The sequence below is a fragment of the Camellia sinensis genome, chromosome 6, assembly GCF_055761805.1.
Source record: "Camellia sinensis isolate YWXY chromosome 6, ASM5576180v1, whole genome shotgun sequence".
Lineage (NCBI taxonomy): Eukaryota > Viridiplantae > Streptophyta > Magnoliopsida > Ericales > Theaceae > Camellia > Camellia sinensis.
Window position 1 is genome coordinate 33,031,460 of NC_138966.1, and position 17,246 is coordinate 33,048,705.

Sequence of the window (17,246 nt, forward strand, 5' to 3'; positions counted from 1 at the left end):
GCCGTGGAAGACTCCATCCAGACATGTCTTTTAGCCGATATGCCCCTACTCCCGCGATCGAGTCAACCTGATAGGGGCCATCCAAGTTAGGACCTAACTTTCCATCGGCCGGTTTTCTAGCAGCAAGAAGTACTTTCTTCAGGACCAACTCTCCTGGTATATAGCGGCGCAGCTGAGCACGTTGATTGTATGAAAAAGATTTAATGGAGGGAAACAGAAATGGCAATGGAATTGAGGAAACAGAAATGGAGGGGAAAAAAAAATTCATTTTCCTCTTTCTAGTTGACTAGCCGATCATCTCCTAGGACGTCCAATATGTTGTGATGAAAGCTACAGTATTCACCATTGGAGTGGCTAATATCAAATAGAGGAATTCGTCATATTTTTACTCAAATTTGATGAAATTTTTAGTGAACCATTGGAGATGCCCTAATAAAAAATTGTAAGTGACTAGTCTAAATTTAGATAAGCTACCCACTTCTTATAAGCCTATGGCCTTGTTTCGTGCATGTATTAAGATTGTTTATAAATTACATTTTTTATTTTACTTTTTATATTGGCAATTTGTAATAAAAGTATTTTTGTAACTTTTCTTTAAAATTTACTAGCGGTAACCCATGCTAAGCATGGAATCTTACAATTTAAAATGAGTTGTTATAATTTATTTATTTATTTTTTTGTTGTGACAATCTATGTTATGGTATAACCCGTGTTATGACATATTTCATATTAGTTTTATATTGTGCAAAAATATATATCAATAATCCCTAATTTATGAAATTACAATAACAATCAAATTATAACATGTATAAATTTTGAATAATTTTGAAAAGTCAAAATATTAAAGATTTTTTTTTAATATTAAAAGGATAATATTTTTTTTAATATTAAAAGGATAATCAAACTAATGCAATAGTGTCTTTTACATTTTGTAAGGATTTTCTATTATGGAAAATGTCAATTTTATTTTATTTTTTTATTTCTATATAGATAGCAGGTTTTATTTTTGAAAGTAGTGTTTTTATTTTTGATATAATATTACATAAATTTCATTGAGAGAGTATGAAAATTTAGCACCTCCCATTCATTGCCAAAGATACCTTCACCAAATCATTAACTTATTAAGGCCAATGGTAACGGCGGCCTTGGTCTTCCTTTCGAATCTCCCAATAATCCTGGTAAGCCTTGCCGCTGTCGTGATGATGATGTTGGCGATGATCAAAACTACTTAATCAACAATGATGTATATTAAATAATTGAGTTGATGTTGTTCTTGGTCACGTCACTTTTGAACTATATAGATAGCTTCAAAAAGGCATTTAATGCAAAGAGACAAATAAAATTATATTCAGATAATGAGTAAGAAAATAATGGTTGAAGTCACGACTTGTCAAATGTGTAAGAAAAATAAATAAAAAGAAGCAGAAGAAGCTATTCTTGGTTTGACTAACAAAAACTAGCATGATTGAGTAGAAAACACAATGGAAGGAGGAGAAGAGAGAGAGACTATATATATAATAGTATAGATGTGAGAGAAAGAAAAATTAGAGTAAATCTTGTGATTTATTCAAAATAAAGATTTAGATACAAATACTTTTGATGCATATATAACAAATCATACTCTTATTTAAATTTTTTAATTTCTAATATATGTGATAGAGGGAGAAAAAAATTAGGAGTAAATCCTATAATTAGGTTAGAGGCCAGGCTTGGGGCCTCAAGCAACTCTCAAAACAAACTTGGATAACTCTTTAATCTTACTGCACCTTCACGTTGCACCTATAGTTACAAATTACAAGCTACCTTAATTTAAACCAAAATCCTAACTGAATTGCTAAAAGTTCATTCGACAAAATTGGCCATACAAATCAATCAATTTTCATTGCAAATGTCGCAAGATTTTATTTCCCAGTGTTAGATTTTTTTGTTTCCTAAGGCTGTGTTTGGATCATGGATTTGGGTCGGGATTTGAAAAGGAAAAAGAGAAAAGTGAGTGAAATGTGAATAAAATATAAATTGCATTTTTTTCTTCATTTATTTTTCCAAGATTGCAAATGTGCTATGACTATGTGATAATAATGTGTTAATGCCTTGTTACATGACTGCCTTTTGTCTTTGTTGTTTCAGTTAATATATGCTTTGACAGTCATGAAGTCTCTGTTAGAGTAATAAATTACAAGCTTTTGAATGGAAATTGTCATCTAATGCAAATGGAAATGAGTTGTCAATTGAAGATAGTTTCAAGATTCACTAATCTATTAGTGCTCTGAAGAAACATCAGTTGTGTTATAGAAAAAAGAGGATTCTTGACATTTTTTTCTCTCCTGCTAAGAAATCATTCAATCTTTAGCTCCTTTCTCAAAAAAGAATTTGATTTGTACTTGCAAGAAATAGGCTGATTCAGCCCTTTTTGTTCAATTTCTCATGAAGTAAAATTCTTGTCAGTAGGAGTCAAGGCAATGGCCCCTTGCCCTCAAATTTCCATTTAAAGGTGGATGTCAAAGTCAATCCTTGAGAGCAAGTACCATGGCATTTCCTCAGAAATGTCATTGAGAGTTCAAAAAATAATAAATGAATGGGGATATCAGGTGTTGATGATAATATGGTATAATTGTTACGTTGATTTTTTTTCCCTCTTGTTTGTGATTGTCAAAATTAGAAAATGTGTGACAAGAAAGAAGGTATAGCACATTAACAGACCTCATCCAATATGTAGAGATAAGGTTGTTTTATGATGGCTCACTCAAAATTAAGATTGTGGAGGAATTCTTTGATTGCTCAGCTTGCAAATTAGCTTTTCTCTGAATGGGAGGACATGGTTGATAATAGGAAGAGAAAGTATGCTGAATAATTTAATTTTCTCAATTGCTAAAGTTCTTGCAATTGAGTTTACTCACTGGGCTGCATTCCAAGCTGGGTTGTTTTTCTTTCTCTGCTCTGTTCTGTTTCCTTCTTTCTTTGTTTGGATGACCAAGAAAAAAAAATTTTGGTATGATATTGTGTCGATGTACGTGCCTAAAGCTAAAATTTGATCCTATAATTACTAAAATGATAAAGAAAATAGGCAAGCAATGCAGTATCTTTTCTTCTAGTATCTTTTCTAATACAACACAAACCTATCTGATTTCACATTTCTCGTCCATTTTATTTTTCCTTCACAAATCATTCTCTAAATTCATGATCTAAACACAAACAGTCTTACAAACTTCAATTATAAACCTACTAGAGTCAAATGACTTGGCTAAGGAAACTTTTTATGAGCATTATAAAATATAGTTACTAGTTGATTGTAAACAAAATAGAGTAGAAATTGAATTATTGCGGGAATCTAGTGGCAAATGTTTGTTTTCCCTACACAACAGTTTTAAGTCTTGAACATGTGATTTTTTTTTATTTATTATTATTATTATTATTTTTCTTTGTAATCACTTCCACACTCTGCACAGTTTTCACATGGCCACTCAAATTTGACTCGAATCTATTTAATAATGTGATGCTATGAATGTATGACTCACATGGACAAATTTGTGACTATGGCCCGTACCATTTACAACTTTTCATATTTGGCAAAATAGTAAAAGCCACTTCAAGTGTGTTGACTGTGTTTTTTATAGTAATTTACATAGGACAAATTGTGGGCAATCTTTCTCGGTACGCTCGAACTTAATGGTTGGTAGGTGATTGCTTCCGAATTTACTTTGTAGAATGGATTCAATGTATTCTTCTCTAGTTGAGCAAAAAATAAAAACGATGCCCAATTACATTAATGTGTGTTTAGGAGGGGAAAGATTAGGTACATACTTAACTTTTGGTATAGTGTACAAAGTGGTTGTCCCAAGACTTGAATCCATAATCTCAAGTTATTAGGTTAAGATTTTAGCATTAAACCAATGATCACTCCTAGTTGAGCAGAAAATATATTTTGTAAAATAATTTTCATATAATTTTGAAACAAAAATCAACGAAAAACAAATTTACTGAAAATATTAAAAAAAAAAAAAAAACTTTTTTTTACTGAAATTTTTTTTTGTTGAATCAAACATATGATTACATGTAAAATATTCATTGGCTATCAATTATGTGGGTTTATGATAATACACTGTCTTTCTATGTCATATGTGTCTGACTTTCATTTTTCAGTCGGCATAGGCAAAAACCATCAACCTAAGGTTGTCATGGTGTTCTAAAATATGGCCCTTTCTACATAGAAAATTTTCCTCTGTAAATTCAAAGTTTAGCCCCCAAGCAGAGATTAAAAAAGCAAAGAAATTAGGGGGTCCCTATTACAACTTTTTGAGTTAATCATACAAGTCATAAATGGCAACTACAATGACTTTGTGAAAAACAAAAACTACTATAAAAGACATGTCATCTACAAGCTCACAACACCCTCTTCAACCTCAGTTTCCTTCAATATGGAGCTCTAAGTCCCACCCATTCCTCTCCTCTTAGCCTCCCCTCCTATTTATCTTCATTCTAGTCAAGAACATGAAGAGATTCAAACCCAAAAATTCTATTCCAAAACTAACCCCAGGTCCAAGGAAACTACCTCTCATAGGAAACATTCACCAACTTGGCTCATCACTAGTCCATCACACATTGAAAAAATTGGCCACAAAATTTGGACCCTTGATGCACCTCCAACTCGGCGAAATGTCCACCATCGTTGTCTCTTCGCTAGAAATCACCAGAGAAGTCATGAAAGCACATGGCATAGTCTTTGCGCAAAGGCCTTACTCTTTTGCTTCGAGGATTCTCTCGTATGATTCTCAAAACATTGCCTTTTCCCCGTATGGCGATTATTGGAGGCAAATGTGAAAATTTTGAATAATGGAGCTTCTAAGCGCAAAGCGAGTCCAATCATTTCGAGCAATTAGGGAAGAGGAGGTCTTGAATCTAGTTAAATCAATTTCTTTAAAGAAGACATCGCCGATCAATCTGAGCAAGAAGATGTTCTCGCTCACATATGGCGTTACTGCTAGAGTGGCTTTTGGGGGGAAAACTAAAGGCCAAGAAGAGTTTGTTTCGATTGTGGAGGAAGTTGCAGACATGATAGGTGGTTTCACCATTGTTGGCATGTACCCATCGGTGAAATTGTTTCAAGTGATCAGTGGAATACGACGTACACTCAAAAAGATGCATAAAAGGATTGATCAGATACTTGAAAACGTTTTGAATGAGCATAGAGAAAGAAAGAGAATAACAGAAAGTGGTAAAGGGGAAGCAGAGGAGGATCTAGTTGATGTTCTTTTAAGAATTCAGAAGCATGGTGACCTTCAATTTCTATTGACAGACAACAACATCAAAGCAGTCATCTTGGTTAGTATGTTTTTATTTGTCTATATCATTTCAATGTTCACACAAAATATAAAAGTTTTCTTTTCATAGCACGTGATGTAATAATAATTAATTGCCAAGCAAAAGTGACACCATGGTCTAGAAAATAGGTAATGATTTGATTAAGCAGTCTATGAGCAATCTTCGCTCACTCTACAATTTTTTCTTTGTTTTTGTTTTTTGTGTTTATTTTATTTATTTATTTATTTTTTGGAGGGGGTGGGTTGTTGTCAAAAGTAAAAAGTATTTTTTTGTGCAATCCCAAGGGGGAAATAAGTCTTTGATTTTGTTTTTGTGTGTGAGCGCGTGTTTTTTTTTTTGGGGGGGGGTGTTGTCAAGAGTAAAAAGTATTTTTTTGTGCAATCGTATCTTATTCGTGAAATTAAATAGCTAAATTTCACTCACTTTGCAATTTTATCTTTGTTTTTATTTTTTGTGTTTATTTTTTTTATTTTTTGTGTTTTTTGTTTTTTGTGGGTGTTGTGAAGAGTAAAAAGTTTTTTTTTTTGTGCAATCCCAAGTGGGAAGTAAGTCTTCGTATCTTATTTGTGAAATTAAATACTTGAAATTCAACAGATTCCTAGTTTTCTTATATTTTATTGAATTCCTGACAGTATCAATAGCATGCAATAAAGTATATCAAACTCATTAATTTGAGGACATTTTCACTGTGGGTGTAAAATAAATTGATGTATATTATTGATTGTTTTTGTTACAAGATTGTTGTGTGTATATTGTGTACAAGAATTCCTATTATATAGGAGATGATTCTGGAGTAGGTGAGGAGTGAGTGGTGGAGGTAGGTTTGGTGGAGTGTAGTAGGTGATAGGAGTAGTAGGTGGAGGTAGGTTTGGTGGTAGGTGTAGTAGTAATTTACATTTACATTAACAGCCCCCCTCAAACTCAAGGAGGATAGGTACTAGCCAACTTGAGTTTGGAGAGAGTAACAAAATAGAAAAATAAGCTGACAAATAAAATTAAAAATGGGATAGGAGACACTGTATGGTCGTGTCGGACCGTTGTAGCAGACAGTTTACAGGGTCATGTCGGACCGTTGTAGCAGACACTGTGTGGTCGTGTCAGACCGATGTAGCAGACAGTTTATGGGGTCATGTCGGACCGGTGTAGCAGGACAGTTTACGGGGTCATGTCGGACCGTTGTAGAAGACAGTTTACGGGGTCATGTCGGACCGATGTAGCAGCTGACCGGAATCAATGTCGGGACAGTTTATGGGGTCATGTCGGACCGTTGTAGCAGACACTGTGTGGTCGTGTCAGACCGATGTAGAAGACAGTTTACGGGGTCATGTCGGACCGTTGTAGCAGGACAGTTTACGAGGTCATGTCGGACCGTTGTAGCAGAGGTTGTGGTGGTGCACCAAGGGGGCGACTTTAGGGAGTGCGCCATGAGCGACTTATACATGATACTGTGTATAACCCCCCTTCAAACTCAAATAGGTGTAAAGGTAGAAACCTATTTGAGGTTGAAACAAAGGGATTGATAAAGCTGACCGGTGTAGAAGACACTGTATGAGTGTGTAGATAGGCTGCCCAAAAAATATACATGTATGTAGATATCGAGCCCTCAAAAGTCGTGCCCTCAAAAGGGGTGTCATCAAAAGGCGTGTCATCAAAAGGCGTGCCCGAGTCATGAAAAGGCGTGCCATGAAAAGGCGTGCCAGGTTGTCGGCGTCAAGAGGCGCGCGATGCGCGTGGCTGCTTCGGCTATTTAACCAAGACAGAGCCGGAGGCCGAGGCAGAAGTAAAAAACCTGCGAAATCCTCTGAAAAACTCTTCGTTGTGCTGAGAGAGAGAGAGTCTGTAACACTCTGTTGCGAGAGATATTCTCCTCTGAAAAACTCTTCGTTGTGCTGAGAGAGATAGTCTGTAACATTCTGTGTCCCAGAAAATGGCTTCGTCGTCCCGTGGGTTGCTCACTCTCTTTCCCGACCTCAACGAGTCAACAAGAGAGATAACGGGTGCGGTGGCCAGTGAAACTCAACCAAGCGCTTCCGGTTTTGCTCCGTTGAACTTTCCGATGCGGTCTGTGGAGCAAAAAATGGCGGTGCAGTCGGATGTGGAGGCCAATCAGTATACCTTGAAGTCATGTGTGGAAACCATGACTGCGGTGACAAACTTGTCGAACCGGCTGCAGAGTAGGGCAAATGAGGTGCAGCAGTTAAACTCCCAGCTGGCTCTGCTCCAACGCATGTATAAGGATGCGCGAGCAGAGATAAGCGTGCTAAGGGCAGAAAACAAGGAGCTGAAGCGGAAGGCCACCGTGATGTTCCGATTTGGAGGGCCGCCATATGCTGCAGTGGAGGAGCAGGGAGTAGTGATCGTGCCCAGTGGAGTGGGAAACACGGAGGCAGCACCGGCAAGGACTGTCCAAGACGGAGGCAAGAAGAAGAGACCGGCGACAGAGTAGGTCGGTGGGTGGCCGTCTGCAGAAAAGAAAACAAATCTGTTGGTGTTGGGTTTTGGTTTGTTGGTTTTTTTTTTTTTTTGTGTAAAATTGTGATCGGAGTTGATCCCTGAGATGAATAAAATATGGTTTGGGGTGCAAAGCGATATGGTATGAATGGAATTGGAAAAAGATTAAAAATAATGTGAAAGAAAAATAAAGAAAGAAATAATAAAAATATAATTGAAATAAAAAATGAAAGATGGGAAAATAAGGAAAGTGGTTTGGAGAAAATAAATAAAAAAAAATAGAGTTTGAAAGCAGACGGAGGAGAGATGTTTTTTTTTTTTTTTTTAATATAATATAAAAAAAAAAGATATATATATATATATAATAACGAAAGTGGGGAACAAGGAGTGCACCAATAAGCTTTATAATAAAAAAAAAGTTTGGGCGGTGGATGCAAAGTGAGGAGAGAGAGTGGGTGTAAAGTGATGTAAAGAAAAAATAAAAAAGAAAAGTAAAAAAGGGTGGTGAGTGGAGCATATGGTGATGAATAAAATAAAGGAGGAAGCCGTTTGACTGGGTGGCCCCCTCAAAGAGAGAGAGAGAGACCCGTGGGCGATGTAGAGAGAGAGACCCAGCTAGAGAGTTGCAGGCTGTTTGTGTATGTTGCAGAGAGAGAAGAGGGAGATGGGTTTGGTGTGTAACCATGCGTGTGCTTGTGTATACATGTGCTGTGTGCATGCTGAGAGAGAGAGAGGTGCCGAGAGAGTGAGAGAGCTCTGTTAGACAGAGAGCCGAGAGGGAGAGCCCGAGTCAACCCATGTCTGTTTTGTGAGTACATTGAGTGTATACAATGTGTTAGAGCTATGGGCCACGGTGGCAAGGCTGTGCAGCCGCAGCGGTAATGGTCCAGCAGTGGCGTAGTTGAGGTTTTTGCCAGAGCAGTTGGCGGCGGAGACGGTGGAGTCGTTGACGGCGAGGATGCAGGCCATGGTGAGGAAGGTATTGCTCTTGCTGGGTTGTTGTTGTTGTTGGTAGAGAGAGAAAGCTGGGTTGTTGTTGTTGCTGGGTTGTTGTTGATTATTGTCCTTAGAAACCCCAAGTGAGGTATACGGGGCAGAGGTTGCGAGGCTTTGTTGGAAGCCGAGGCTGCGAGGTTTTGGGCAACATAGCCGGAGTAGGTGACGACATAGATATCATTTGGTCTGAAGTTGACATTCCTATGGCGAAAGGATTGAAGATGCTGAAAGACATAATGAGGGATAAAGAGTTGCGACGCATTCCTGTGATCATGATGTCGGCACAGGATGAGGTATCTATCGTTGTCAAGTGTTTGAGACTTGGAGCAGCTGACTATCTTGTGAAGCCTTTACGCACTAATGAACTGTTAAATTTATGGACTCACATGTGGAGGAGAAGGCGAATGCTTGGATTGGCAGATAAGAACATGTTGAACTATGACTTTGATCTCATGGCATCAGACCCTAGTGATGCTAATACAAACAGCACTACTCTGATCTCAGATGACACAGACGACAAGTCCCGGAAGAGTGCAAATCCAGAGATATGTGTGTCAACCCATCAGGAAGATGAGGTCATAGTGATACAGAGGCAGAGATGCGATGTGGTCGGATGGAGATGCCAGGGCTACCAGCGGTGGCCGCCATGTTTGACGAGCAGCAGAGAGGAAATGGAGCTTCTGTATGTAGGGTTCTGGCAGAGAGAGAGAGAGGGAGTGAAGGCATGTGTAGAGGTCCGGCGGGCGGCCAAGGCGAGGCTGCCGCCCGCCGGTGAAACGGAATTACTAAGTTGTTAACCTTGCTCTGATACCATGTAAAATAAATTGATGTATATTATTGATTGTTTTTGTTACAAGATTGTTGTGTGTATATTGTGTACAAGAATTCCTATTATATAGGAGATGATTCTGGAGTAGGTGAGGAGTGAGTGGTGGAGGTAGGTTTGGTGGAGTGTAGTAGGTGATAGGAGTAGTAGGTGAAGGTAGGTTTGGTGGTAGGTGTAGTAGTAATTTACATTTACATTAACAGTGGGAAGTGAGACATCATCAACAATCGTAGACTGGGCAATGTCAGAAATGCTGAAAAACACAGAAGTAATGAAAAAAGAGCACAAACCGAAGTACAAAGTATCTTTGACAAAAAAGGAAATATTGATGAAACATGCCTCCACGAATCAAAATACTTGAACTCCGTAATCAAAGAGACCTTGAGGCTACATCCCTCAGCTCCATTGTTAGTTCCAAGAGCAAGCAGTGAACAATGTATGATTAATGGATACGACATACCTGCCAAGACCAAAGTCATTGTCAATGCTTAGGCAATCCGCCAAGACCCCAAATATTGGAACGAAGCAGAGAAATTTGATCCCGAGAGATTTCTTCACAGTGAAATTGATTTCAAGGGGATAGATTTTGAGTTTATTCCATTTGCTGCTGGAAGGAGGATATGTCCTGGGATTTCGTTTGCGATTCCTAATATTGAGCTTCCACTTGCACATTTGTTGTATCATTTCGATTGGAAACTCCCTGATGGAAAGAAGTATGAAGAACTAGACATGGAAGAGGACCTTGGTTTGATTGTGAGAAGAAAGAATGATCTGATCTTGATTCCCATTCCTTATGATCAATCCTCTTTTTTCTGTTGAATAAGATCACAAAGAATACATGCTCGATGCTAATTTTGTATTGTACACACTATTCTACATGAGCAAATTCTAAAATAATGTCAATGTTTCGAATGAGTGATTATTTAACAGATCATATTTATTGTGTTTTTTTATTTGTCAGATCATATGTATGTATGTTCAATCAATTTATGCTTTTTTATATAGTAGAAGTGTATGAGGAGCTTAGAGTAGATGAAAATCTCTAACTTACCAATAGCAAATCAAAAAAAGCAAAAATTACATTTTATTAGCCCACATATCAGAACTAAACCAATGCAGTAGTAATATCAAAAGCTGAAGTGCTTTACTCTATTTTTCATTTAATTCTTGCACTAGGACCTCTGCAGGAAAAAGTTAAAATATTCAGTTTTATTAGGAGTTTTCTCACTATCCACATATATTTGCTAGCTTAATTATAGTGTTGGAGTGACTTATTTTTGTAGGATAAAATTACTACTTAAAAAGTTGATTTGTCTGATAAATGCTAAAAATATTTACTTTTTTTATTGAGAAAGTTTAGGTGGGGTTTGAATTTTTTTTTTTTTAAATCTGTAATAGATTTATATATATATATATATATATATATATATTTCTTTTACTTTTTAAATCCATAATAATTTTTTTATTAAAGGTAAAAAACATCTCAAAACTATGATTTTCTTTAGTACTTATCAAACAAGGTGAGAGTTTCTTTTAAAAAAATGATTTTTAAATTACTAAACAAGTCAAAATCTAACTTAATTTTTTGGGACATTCATTTATAAATCCGTTTTCACATACTTATGTTCCATTTAGTTCAAATTATTTTTTTATGTTCCTATAAGTCCTATGAGTGATATTATTACCAAAATACCCCTAATAATAATAATAAGGTGAAACGCATATTAATGTTTATATTGACAGTGTAAATGTTCCATAATATGAACTTTCACACTGTCAATGTGGATATTCACGCTGTCAAATTTATTTTATGTGAATATTCATATCACCACGTTGTTAAAGGTTTAAAAATATTTATAAAGCTAACATTTTTCATAAAATACTTTAAATATGATAATTAAGATTTGGTTGAAGAAATGTCCAAAATAACAAGACTTATTGGAATACGAGAATATGTTATGAACTAACTGGGATATAAATACTTGAGACACGATTTTTAAATAAATTTTTCCTTTTTTTTTAATGAGCAATAAAATAATAAATTTTTGAAAAATTACCTATAAATCTCATATTAAGGAATGGTGATCCGTTTAATCCCAAGAATTTTCTTATAGACCAATTAGTCACATTGATTTTGGAAAGATAGATTTAATATATTATTTAGAAATTGGGTTTACAATTGTACCTTTATTTCTGTTATTTTTAATTTATTTATTTTTTGTGTGTGTGCTAGAAATGTAAGATACACAACTTGTGAGAATCAAATTTTGGATAAATTTTTATATGGGAATCTTTTTTTATTTGAAATGACTTGAAATTTGAGATTTTTCAAACATTCTAAAAGGAGTGCAAAATTGACTTGAAAAATATGAAAATTTTCAAACATTTGGGCAAATGTATAATTTCAAATTGTAACACTTCAATGTAATACTTAAACGTAACACTCCAAAAAGTACACTTCGTGTACTTTTTCCAAACGTAACCTTCAATGTAACACACAAAAAAACTCTTTAATATACTTTTTTCCAAATGTAACACTCCAATGTAACATTCCAAAAAAAGATGTGGAATTCTTCAAATCATTACAAAAGAATGTGCGATTCTTCAAACCATTCCAAAAGAATTACAAAAATTACTTATTAAGTTTTGGGCAAATGTATAATTTCAAACTTGAGTGTTACGTTTGGAAAAAAAATACACTAAGTAGTTTTTTAGCATTTTTCTGTGTGTTATATTAGAGTGTTACATTTGGAATTACATTGATTAGAATGTTACGTTTGAGAAAAAATGCACTGAGGAGATTTTTTGGAGTATTATGTTTGGAAAAAAGTATACTAAAGAGATTTTTAATATGTTACATTGGAGTGTTACATTCTTATACGTAATGTGAGATTTGTTTCAGAAAGAGAAAAAATCCAAAACCTCTATAGTGCGGATTGCCTAAATGTTTAATTTCACATTTAAAGAAACTCATTTTTATCTCTAAAAAATTAAACCCAAATGTGTAAGGTAGTGTTTGGTAACATTTACGTTTTTTGTTTATGTTTACAAAAATTTTAAAAACTGATTTTTGTTTATTTTTAGAAAAACATAAATTACAAACGCGTTTGGTTTGAACAAAATGTGTTTTTGAACAAAATGTTTAAAAAAATTTAAAAACATAAACTAAAAAATATGTTTGTTCAGGCCTAAAATATTTATATTTATTTTTATTATTTATGACAATGGGATCACGCACATTATAATTGAAAAAAATGAATTAAAAAAATAATAGAAACAAAAATTTAATTGAAAAAAAATTATATTGGAAAAAATTAATTGAAAAAAAAAATTAATGGGGAAAAAGAATATTTGAAAAAAAAATTAATTGAAAAAAAAGATTAATTGGAAAAAAAATTAATTGAAAAAAAATTAATTGAAAAAAAAATTATTTGAAAAAAAAAGATTAATTGAAAAACAATTAAATTGAAAAAAATAATTGGAAATAAATTAATTGAAAAAAATTATTTGAAAAAAAAAATAATTGAAAAAAAAAATTGAAAAATGAAAACATAAACTCATTTTTTTGAGTTTACATTTTTTCCTCAAATTTATAAAATGAGACAAACATTTATAAACCAAAAAAATTATCAAACAAGTTTTTATGACAGTTTTTTAAATTTGTATAAATATAAACTGAAAACGGAATGGTTATCAAACAGGAAGTAATTACCCTTTTATGTAATTTTCACTTTAATATAATTTTTTGGTTCATAAGAAGAGAGATAGAGAAATCATATTTTGAAGATTTATTCAGTGTGTTTAGTTTCAATTTTCTAAAAATTGAGTTTCTTATTTTTCCTGTTTTTTTATTTTTAGTGAACCAAACCAAATCAAGCCTTAAGTCCCATCAAATGGGGTCGGTTACATGAATCATTCTTTTCTACGCGACCCTATCAAAGGTCATTTCATTAGTCAAATTAAGTAGATTTATATCTCTATTTACCATGCTAGCCAATGTTAATCTAGGCCTACCCTGTCTCCTAACGCTTCCATCTACCGTTACAACATCACATCTCTTCACTACTGCCTCTATTGGTCTCCGTTGAATATGACCAAACAATCTCAATTGATTTTTTCTCAGCTTATCTTTTATCGGTGCTACTCCTACCCATTTCCTAATACACTCATTCCTAATTCTGTCTTGTCTAGTCTTGCCACAGATTCACCTTAGCATCCTCATCTCAACCACACTCGTCTTATCTACATGTTGTTTCTTGGTTGCCCAACACCCTGTCTCATACAACATTGCTGGTCTAATAGCTGTTCTACAGAACTTACCTTTTAGTCTAGTGGGTATTCGTTTATCGCACAGAACCCCAGACCCACTTCTCGATTTATACCATCCCACCTTAATCTTATGGGTCACATCCGCATCAATCTCCCCCGTTGTTGTGATAATTGACCCTAAATAACGAAAATGTTCACTCTTAGGCAGTTCTTGGTTCTCAATCTTCACTTTTCCTTTGCTTTCATTGTTACTGTTACTAAATTTACACTCCATGTACTCTGTCTTAGTTTTGCTTATCCGGAATCCTTTAGATTCAAGATCTTTTCTTTAAATCTCCAACTTTGTGTTAACTCCTTCTCTAGTCTCATCTACAAGCACGATATCGTCTGCAAAAAGTATACACTATGGCGCGTCATCCTAAATATTTTTCGTCAACTCATCCATAACTAAAACAAAAAGATAAAGACTTAAGGTAGATCCTTAGTATAACCTTACAGTGATAGGAAATTCATTTGTCTCTCCAGCAGGCGATCTAATAGTGGTCACAACCCATTCATACATGTCCCTAATCACATCAATATAACCTTTTGTCTCTCATTTCTTCTCTAACACCCACCATATTATATCTCGAGTCACTCTATCATATGCTTTCTCAAGATCAATAAATACCACATGAATGTCTCTTTTATTTTCTTTATATTTTTCTATTACTCTTCTCAAAAGATAGATTGCTTCCATTGTTGACCTGCCAGGCATAAACCCAAATTGATTCTCTGACACCTCTGTTATATCTCACAATCGGCGCTCCATCACCCTCTCCCACACTTTCATTACATGACACATTAGCTTGATTCTTCTATAGTTGTTGCAATTCTGGACATCTCCTTTATTCTTATAGATTGACACTAAAATACTTTTCCTTCACTCATCTGGCATGTTTCTAGTCAACAAAATTTTGCTAAATAACCTAGTCAACCAAGCAACCCCCTTTTTACCCAAACACTTCCAAGCTTCAATAGGGATATCATCGGGTCCTAAAGCCTTATTTGATTTCATCTTCTTAAGTGCAATCTTCACTTCAAAGTTCCTAATCCGGCCATAGAACCTATAGTCTTGTTTTATCGTATTACTGGCTATTTTTTCCCCTATTGCCATACCTCCATGTTCCTCATTTAATAGTTTCTCAAAATAGTTCTTCTACCTTTCCTTAATCTCTTCATCTTTCATCAATACCTTAGAATCCTCACTCTTGATGCACTTAACTTGATTAAAATCTCTTGTTTTCCTCCCTCGCATCTTTAACAAGTTTGTATACCATTTTCTCTCCATCCTTACTATCTAGTCTAGTGTATAGGTCATCATAAGCTTTCAACTTAGTCTATCTCACTACTTTCTTTACCTCCTTATTTGCCAATCTATATCTCTTAAAGTTTTCATCAGTTCTATCCTTCTGCCACTTTTTAAAAAACTTTTTTTTTGCCTTAACTATCGATTGAGCCTCTTCCCTCCACCAAGTTTCTCTAGAGTTGGGTCCCATTCCTTTCGACTCTCCAAGCACTTCCCTTGAGGTTCTCCTCATACAATTGGCCATCAAGTTCCATATAATATTAGCATCATCTTCCAAGTCCCAAGTATCTTCCTTATCCATTCTATTCTTAAATATATATAGCTTATCCCCTTTTAAGTCCCACCATCTCGTTCTACGACGTACATCATCCTTCCTAGGTTCGTATTGCTCTCTAAAACATAAATCCAGTACCAAAATTCTATGTTGCGAGACTAAGTTCTCTCCAGGAATCACCTTACAATCATTGCATTTTAGGCGGTCCACTTTTCTCATTAAGAAATAATATATTTGGCTCTTAACTGACACACTCTTAAAGGTTACCAAATGTTCCTCACTTTTCTTATATATAGTATTGGCCATCACCAGGTCAGAAGCCAACGCAAAATCTAAGATACTATTTCCAGCCTCATTTTTGTCATCAAAACCGTATCCACCATGCACCATTTCATAGCATAGTTTATCTATGCCTACATGGCCATTAAAATCTTCACCTATAACCAGGTTATCTCCTATAGGTATCTCCTGTAAGATCTCATCAATTTGCTCAAAAAAATCCCTCTTAGTCTGATCATTTAATCCTACTTGAGGGGTGTATGCACTAATAACGTTCAGTATATTTCCTCAAAGAACTAGTTTAACTAACATAATCCTATTATTTTTCCTAATGGACGCCACTGCATTCTCCACAAGACCCTTGGCAATTATGATTCCTACCCCATTCCTGTGTCTATCCTTACCACTATAATACAGTTTAAAACCGGTATCCTCAATTTCCCTAGTTTTCTCACTCGTTCACTTAGTTTCTTGTACATAAGCTATATTAACTCTCCTCCTAATCATAACATCTACCAATCCCATTGTTTTACCAGTTAAGGTTCCTATGTTCCAAGTGGCTACTCTAAATCTATAGTCTTGGACTAGCTTCTTTACTCGTGCTCGCCTAGAAAAAACGCGAGAACCTTTGCCCATTTTTCACCGCACCCAAGCGTCGATGCGGCGTCCCTTGTTTACTTTTCGAAATACCCGGAGGCAAGCGCAACACGTTACTTGAGGGGAACGACCTAGCATTTAAACGATTCAAAGTACTAAATTGTCGGTTTTTTTTTTTAATTTATATTTTTGATATTTAGTGAATTTTCTAAATATTTTTTTCATAAATAATTTTAAATGTATTTATGTTAGGTGTATTGAAAAATTAAAAACATTTCTTAGAATATTAAAAAAATTTAATAAAAATAAAATATACAAAAAATAAAAAATTTTAATTTAAAAAAAAAGTAAATTCTAAAAATTCAAACCAAATAAGTTGATTACTACTTTACCCTAAAATTTTTTTTAGTTGAAACCAAAGAGATTCTAAAATATCTATAATCTTTTTAATAATTTGATTTAACCATGAAAAAAAAAAAAAAATCTCCACTGATTTCAGTTTGCCGCGCTCGGACTTCACTAGCACACTTGCCCGTTCAAGTTTTTAGGGTTAGGGTTTCCCATCTCCCTCTCAAAAAACCCTCTTTTTTCCCATTCTTTGCAAGGTTCTGTTTCAAACCTTCAAGTTCTGCTTCAGCGCCAAGGTACGTACGCTCTGTTGTCTTTCGCTCTTACGAAACTCCTCTAATTCTTCTTATTCCCTCTGTCATTGTGCATTCCCTATATCTAATTTTTTTTTTTTTTTTTTTTTTTTTAAGAGGAAAAATTTAAACTTGATTTTTTCTGTTAAAAGCATTTTCTGGGGAGTGAGGAGGGCGACGAAGAAAAGAAGAGAGGATGAATCCTCCATCTCCATCACCATACCTCACCTTTCTTCCTTCACCCCC

At 34.9% G+C, this 17,246-nt stretch overlaps 1 pseudogene; it reads left to right on the top strand.

Annotated features, from left to right (window-relative positions):
* Positions 1-10,422, top strand: part of LOC114300361 (cytochrome P450 71D10-like) — a 28,459-nt pseudogene extending 18,037 nt beyond the window's left edge.
* Positions 10,423-17,246: the final 6,824 nt, after the last annotated feature.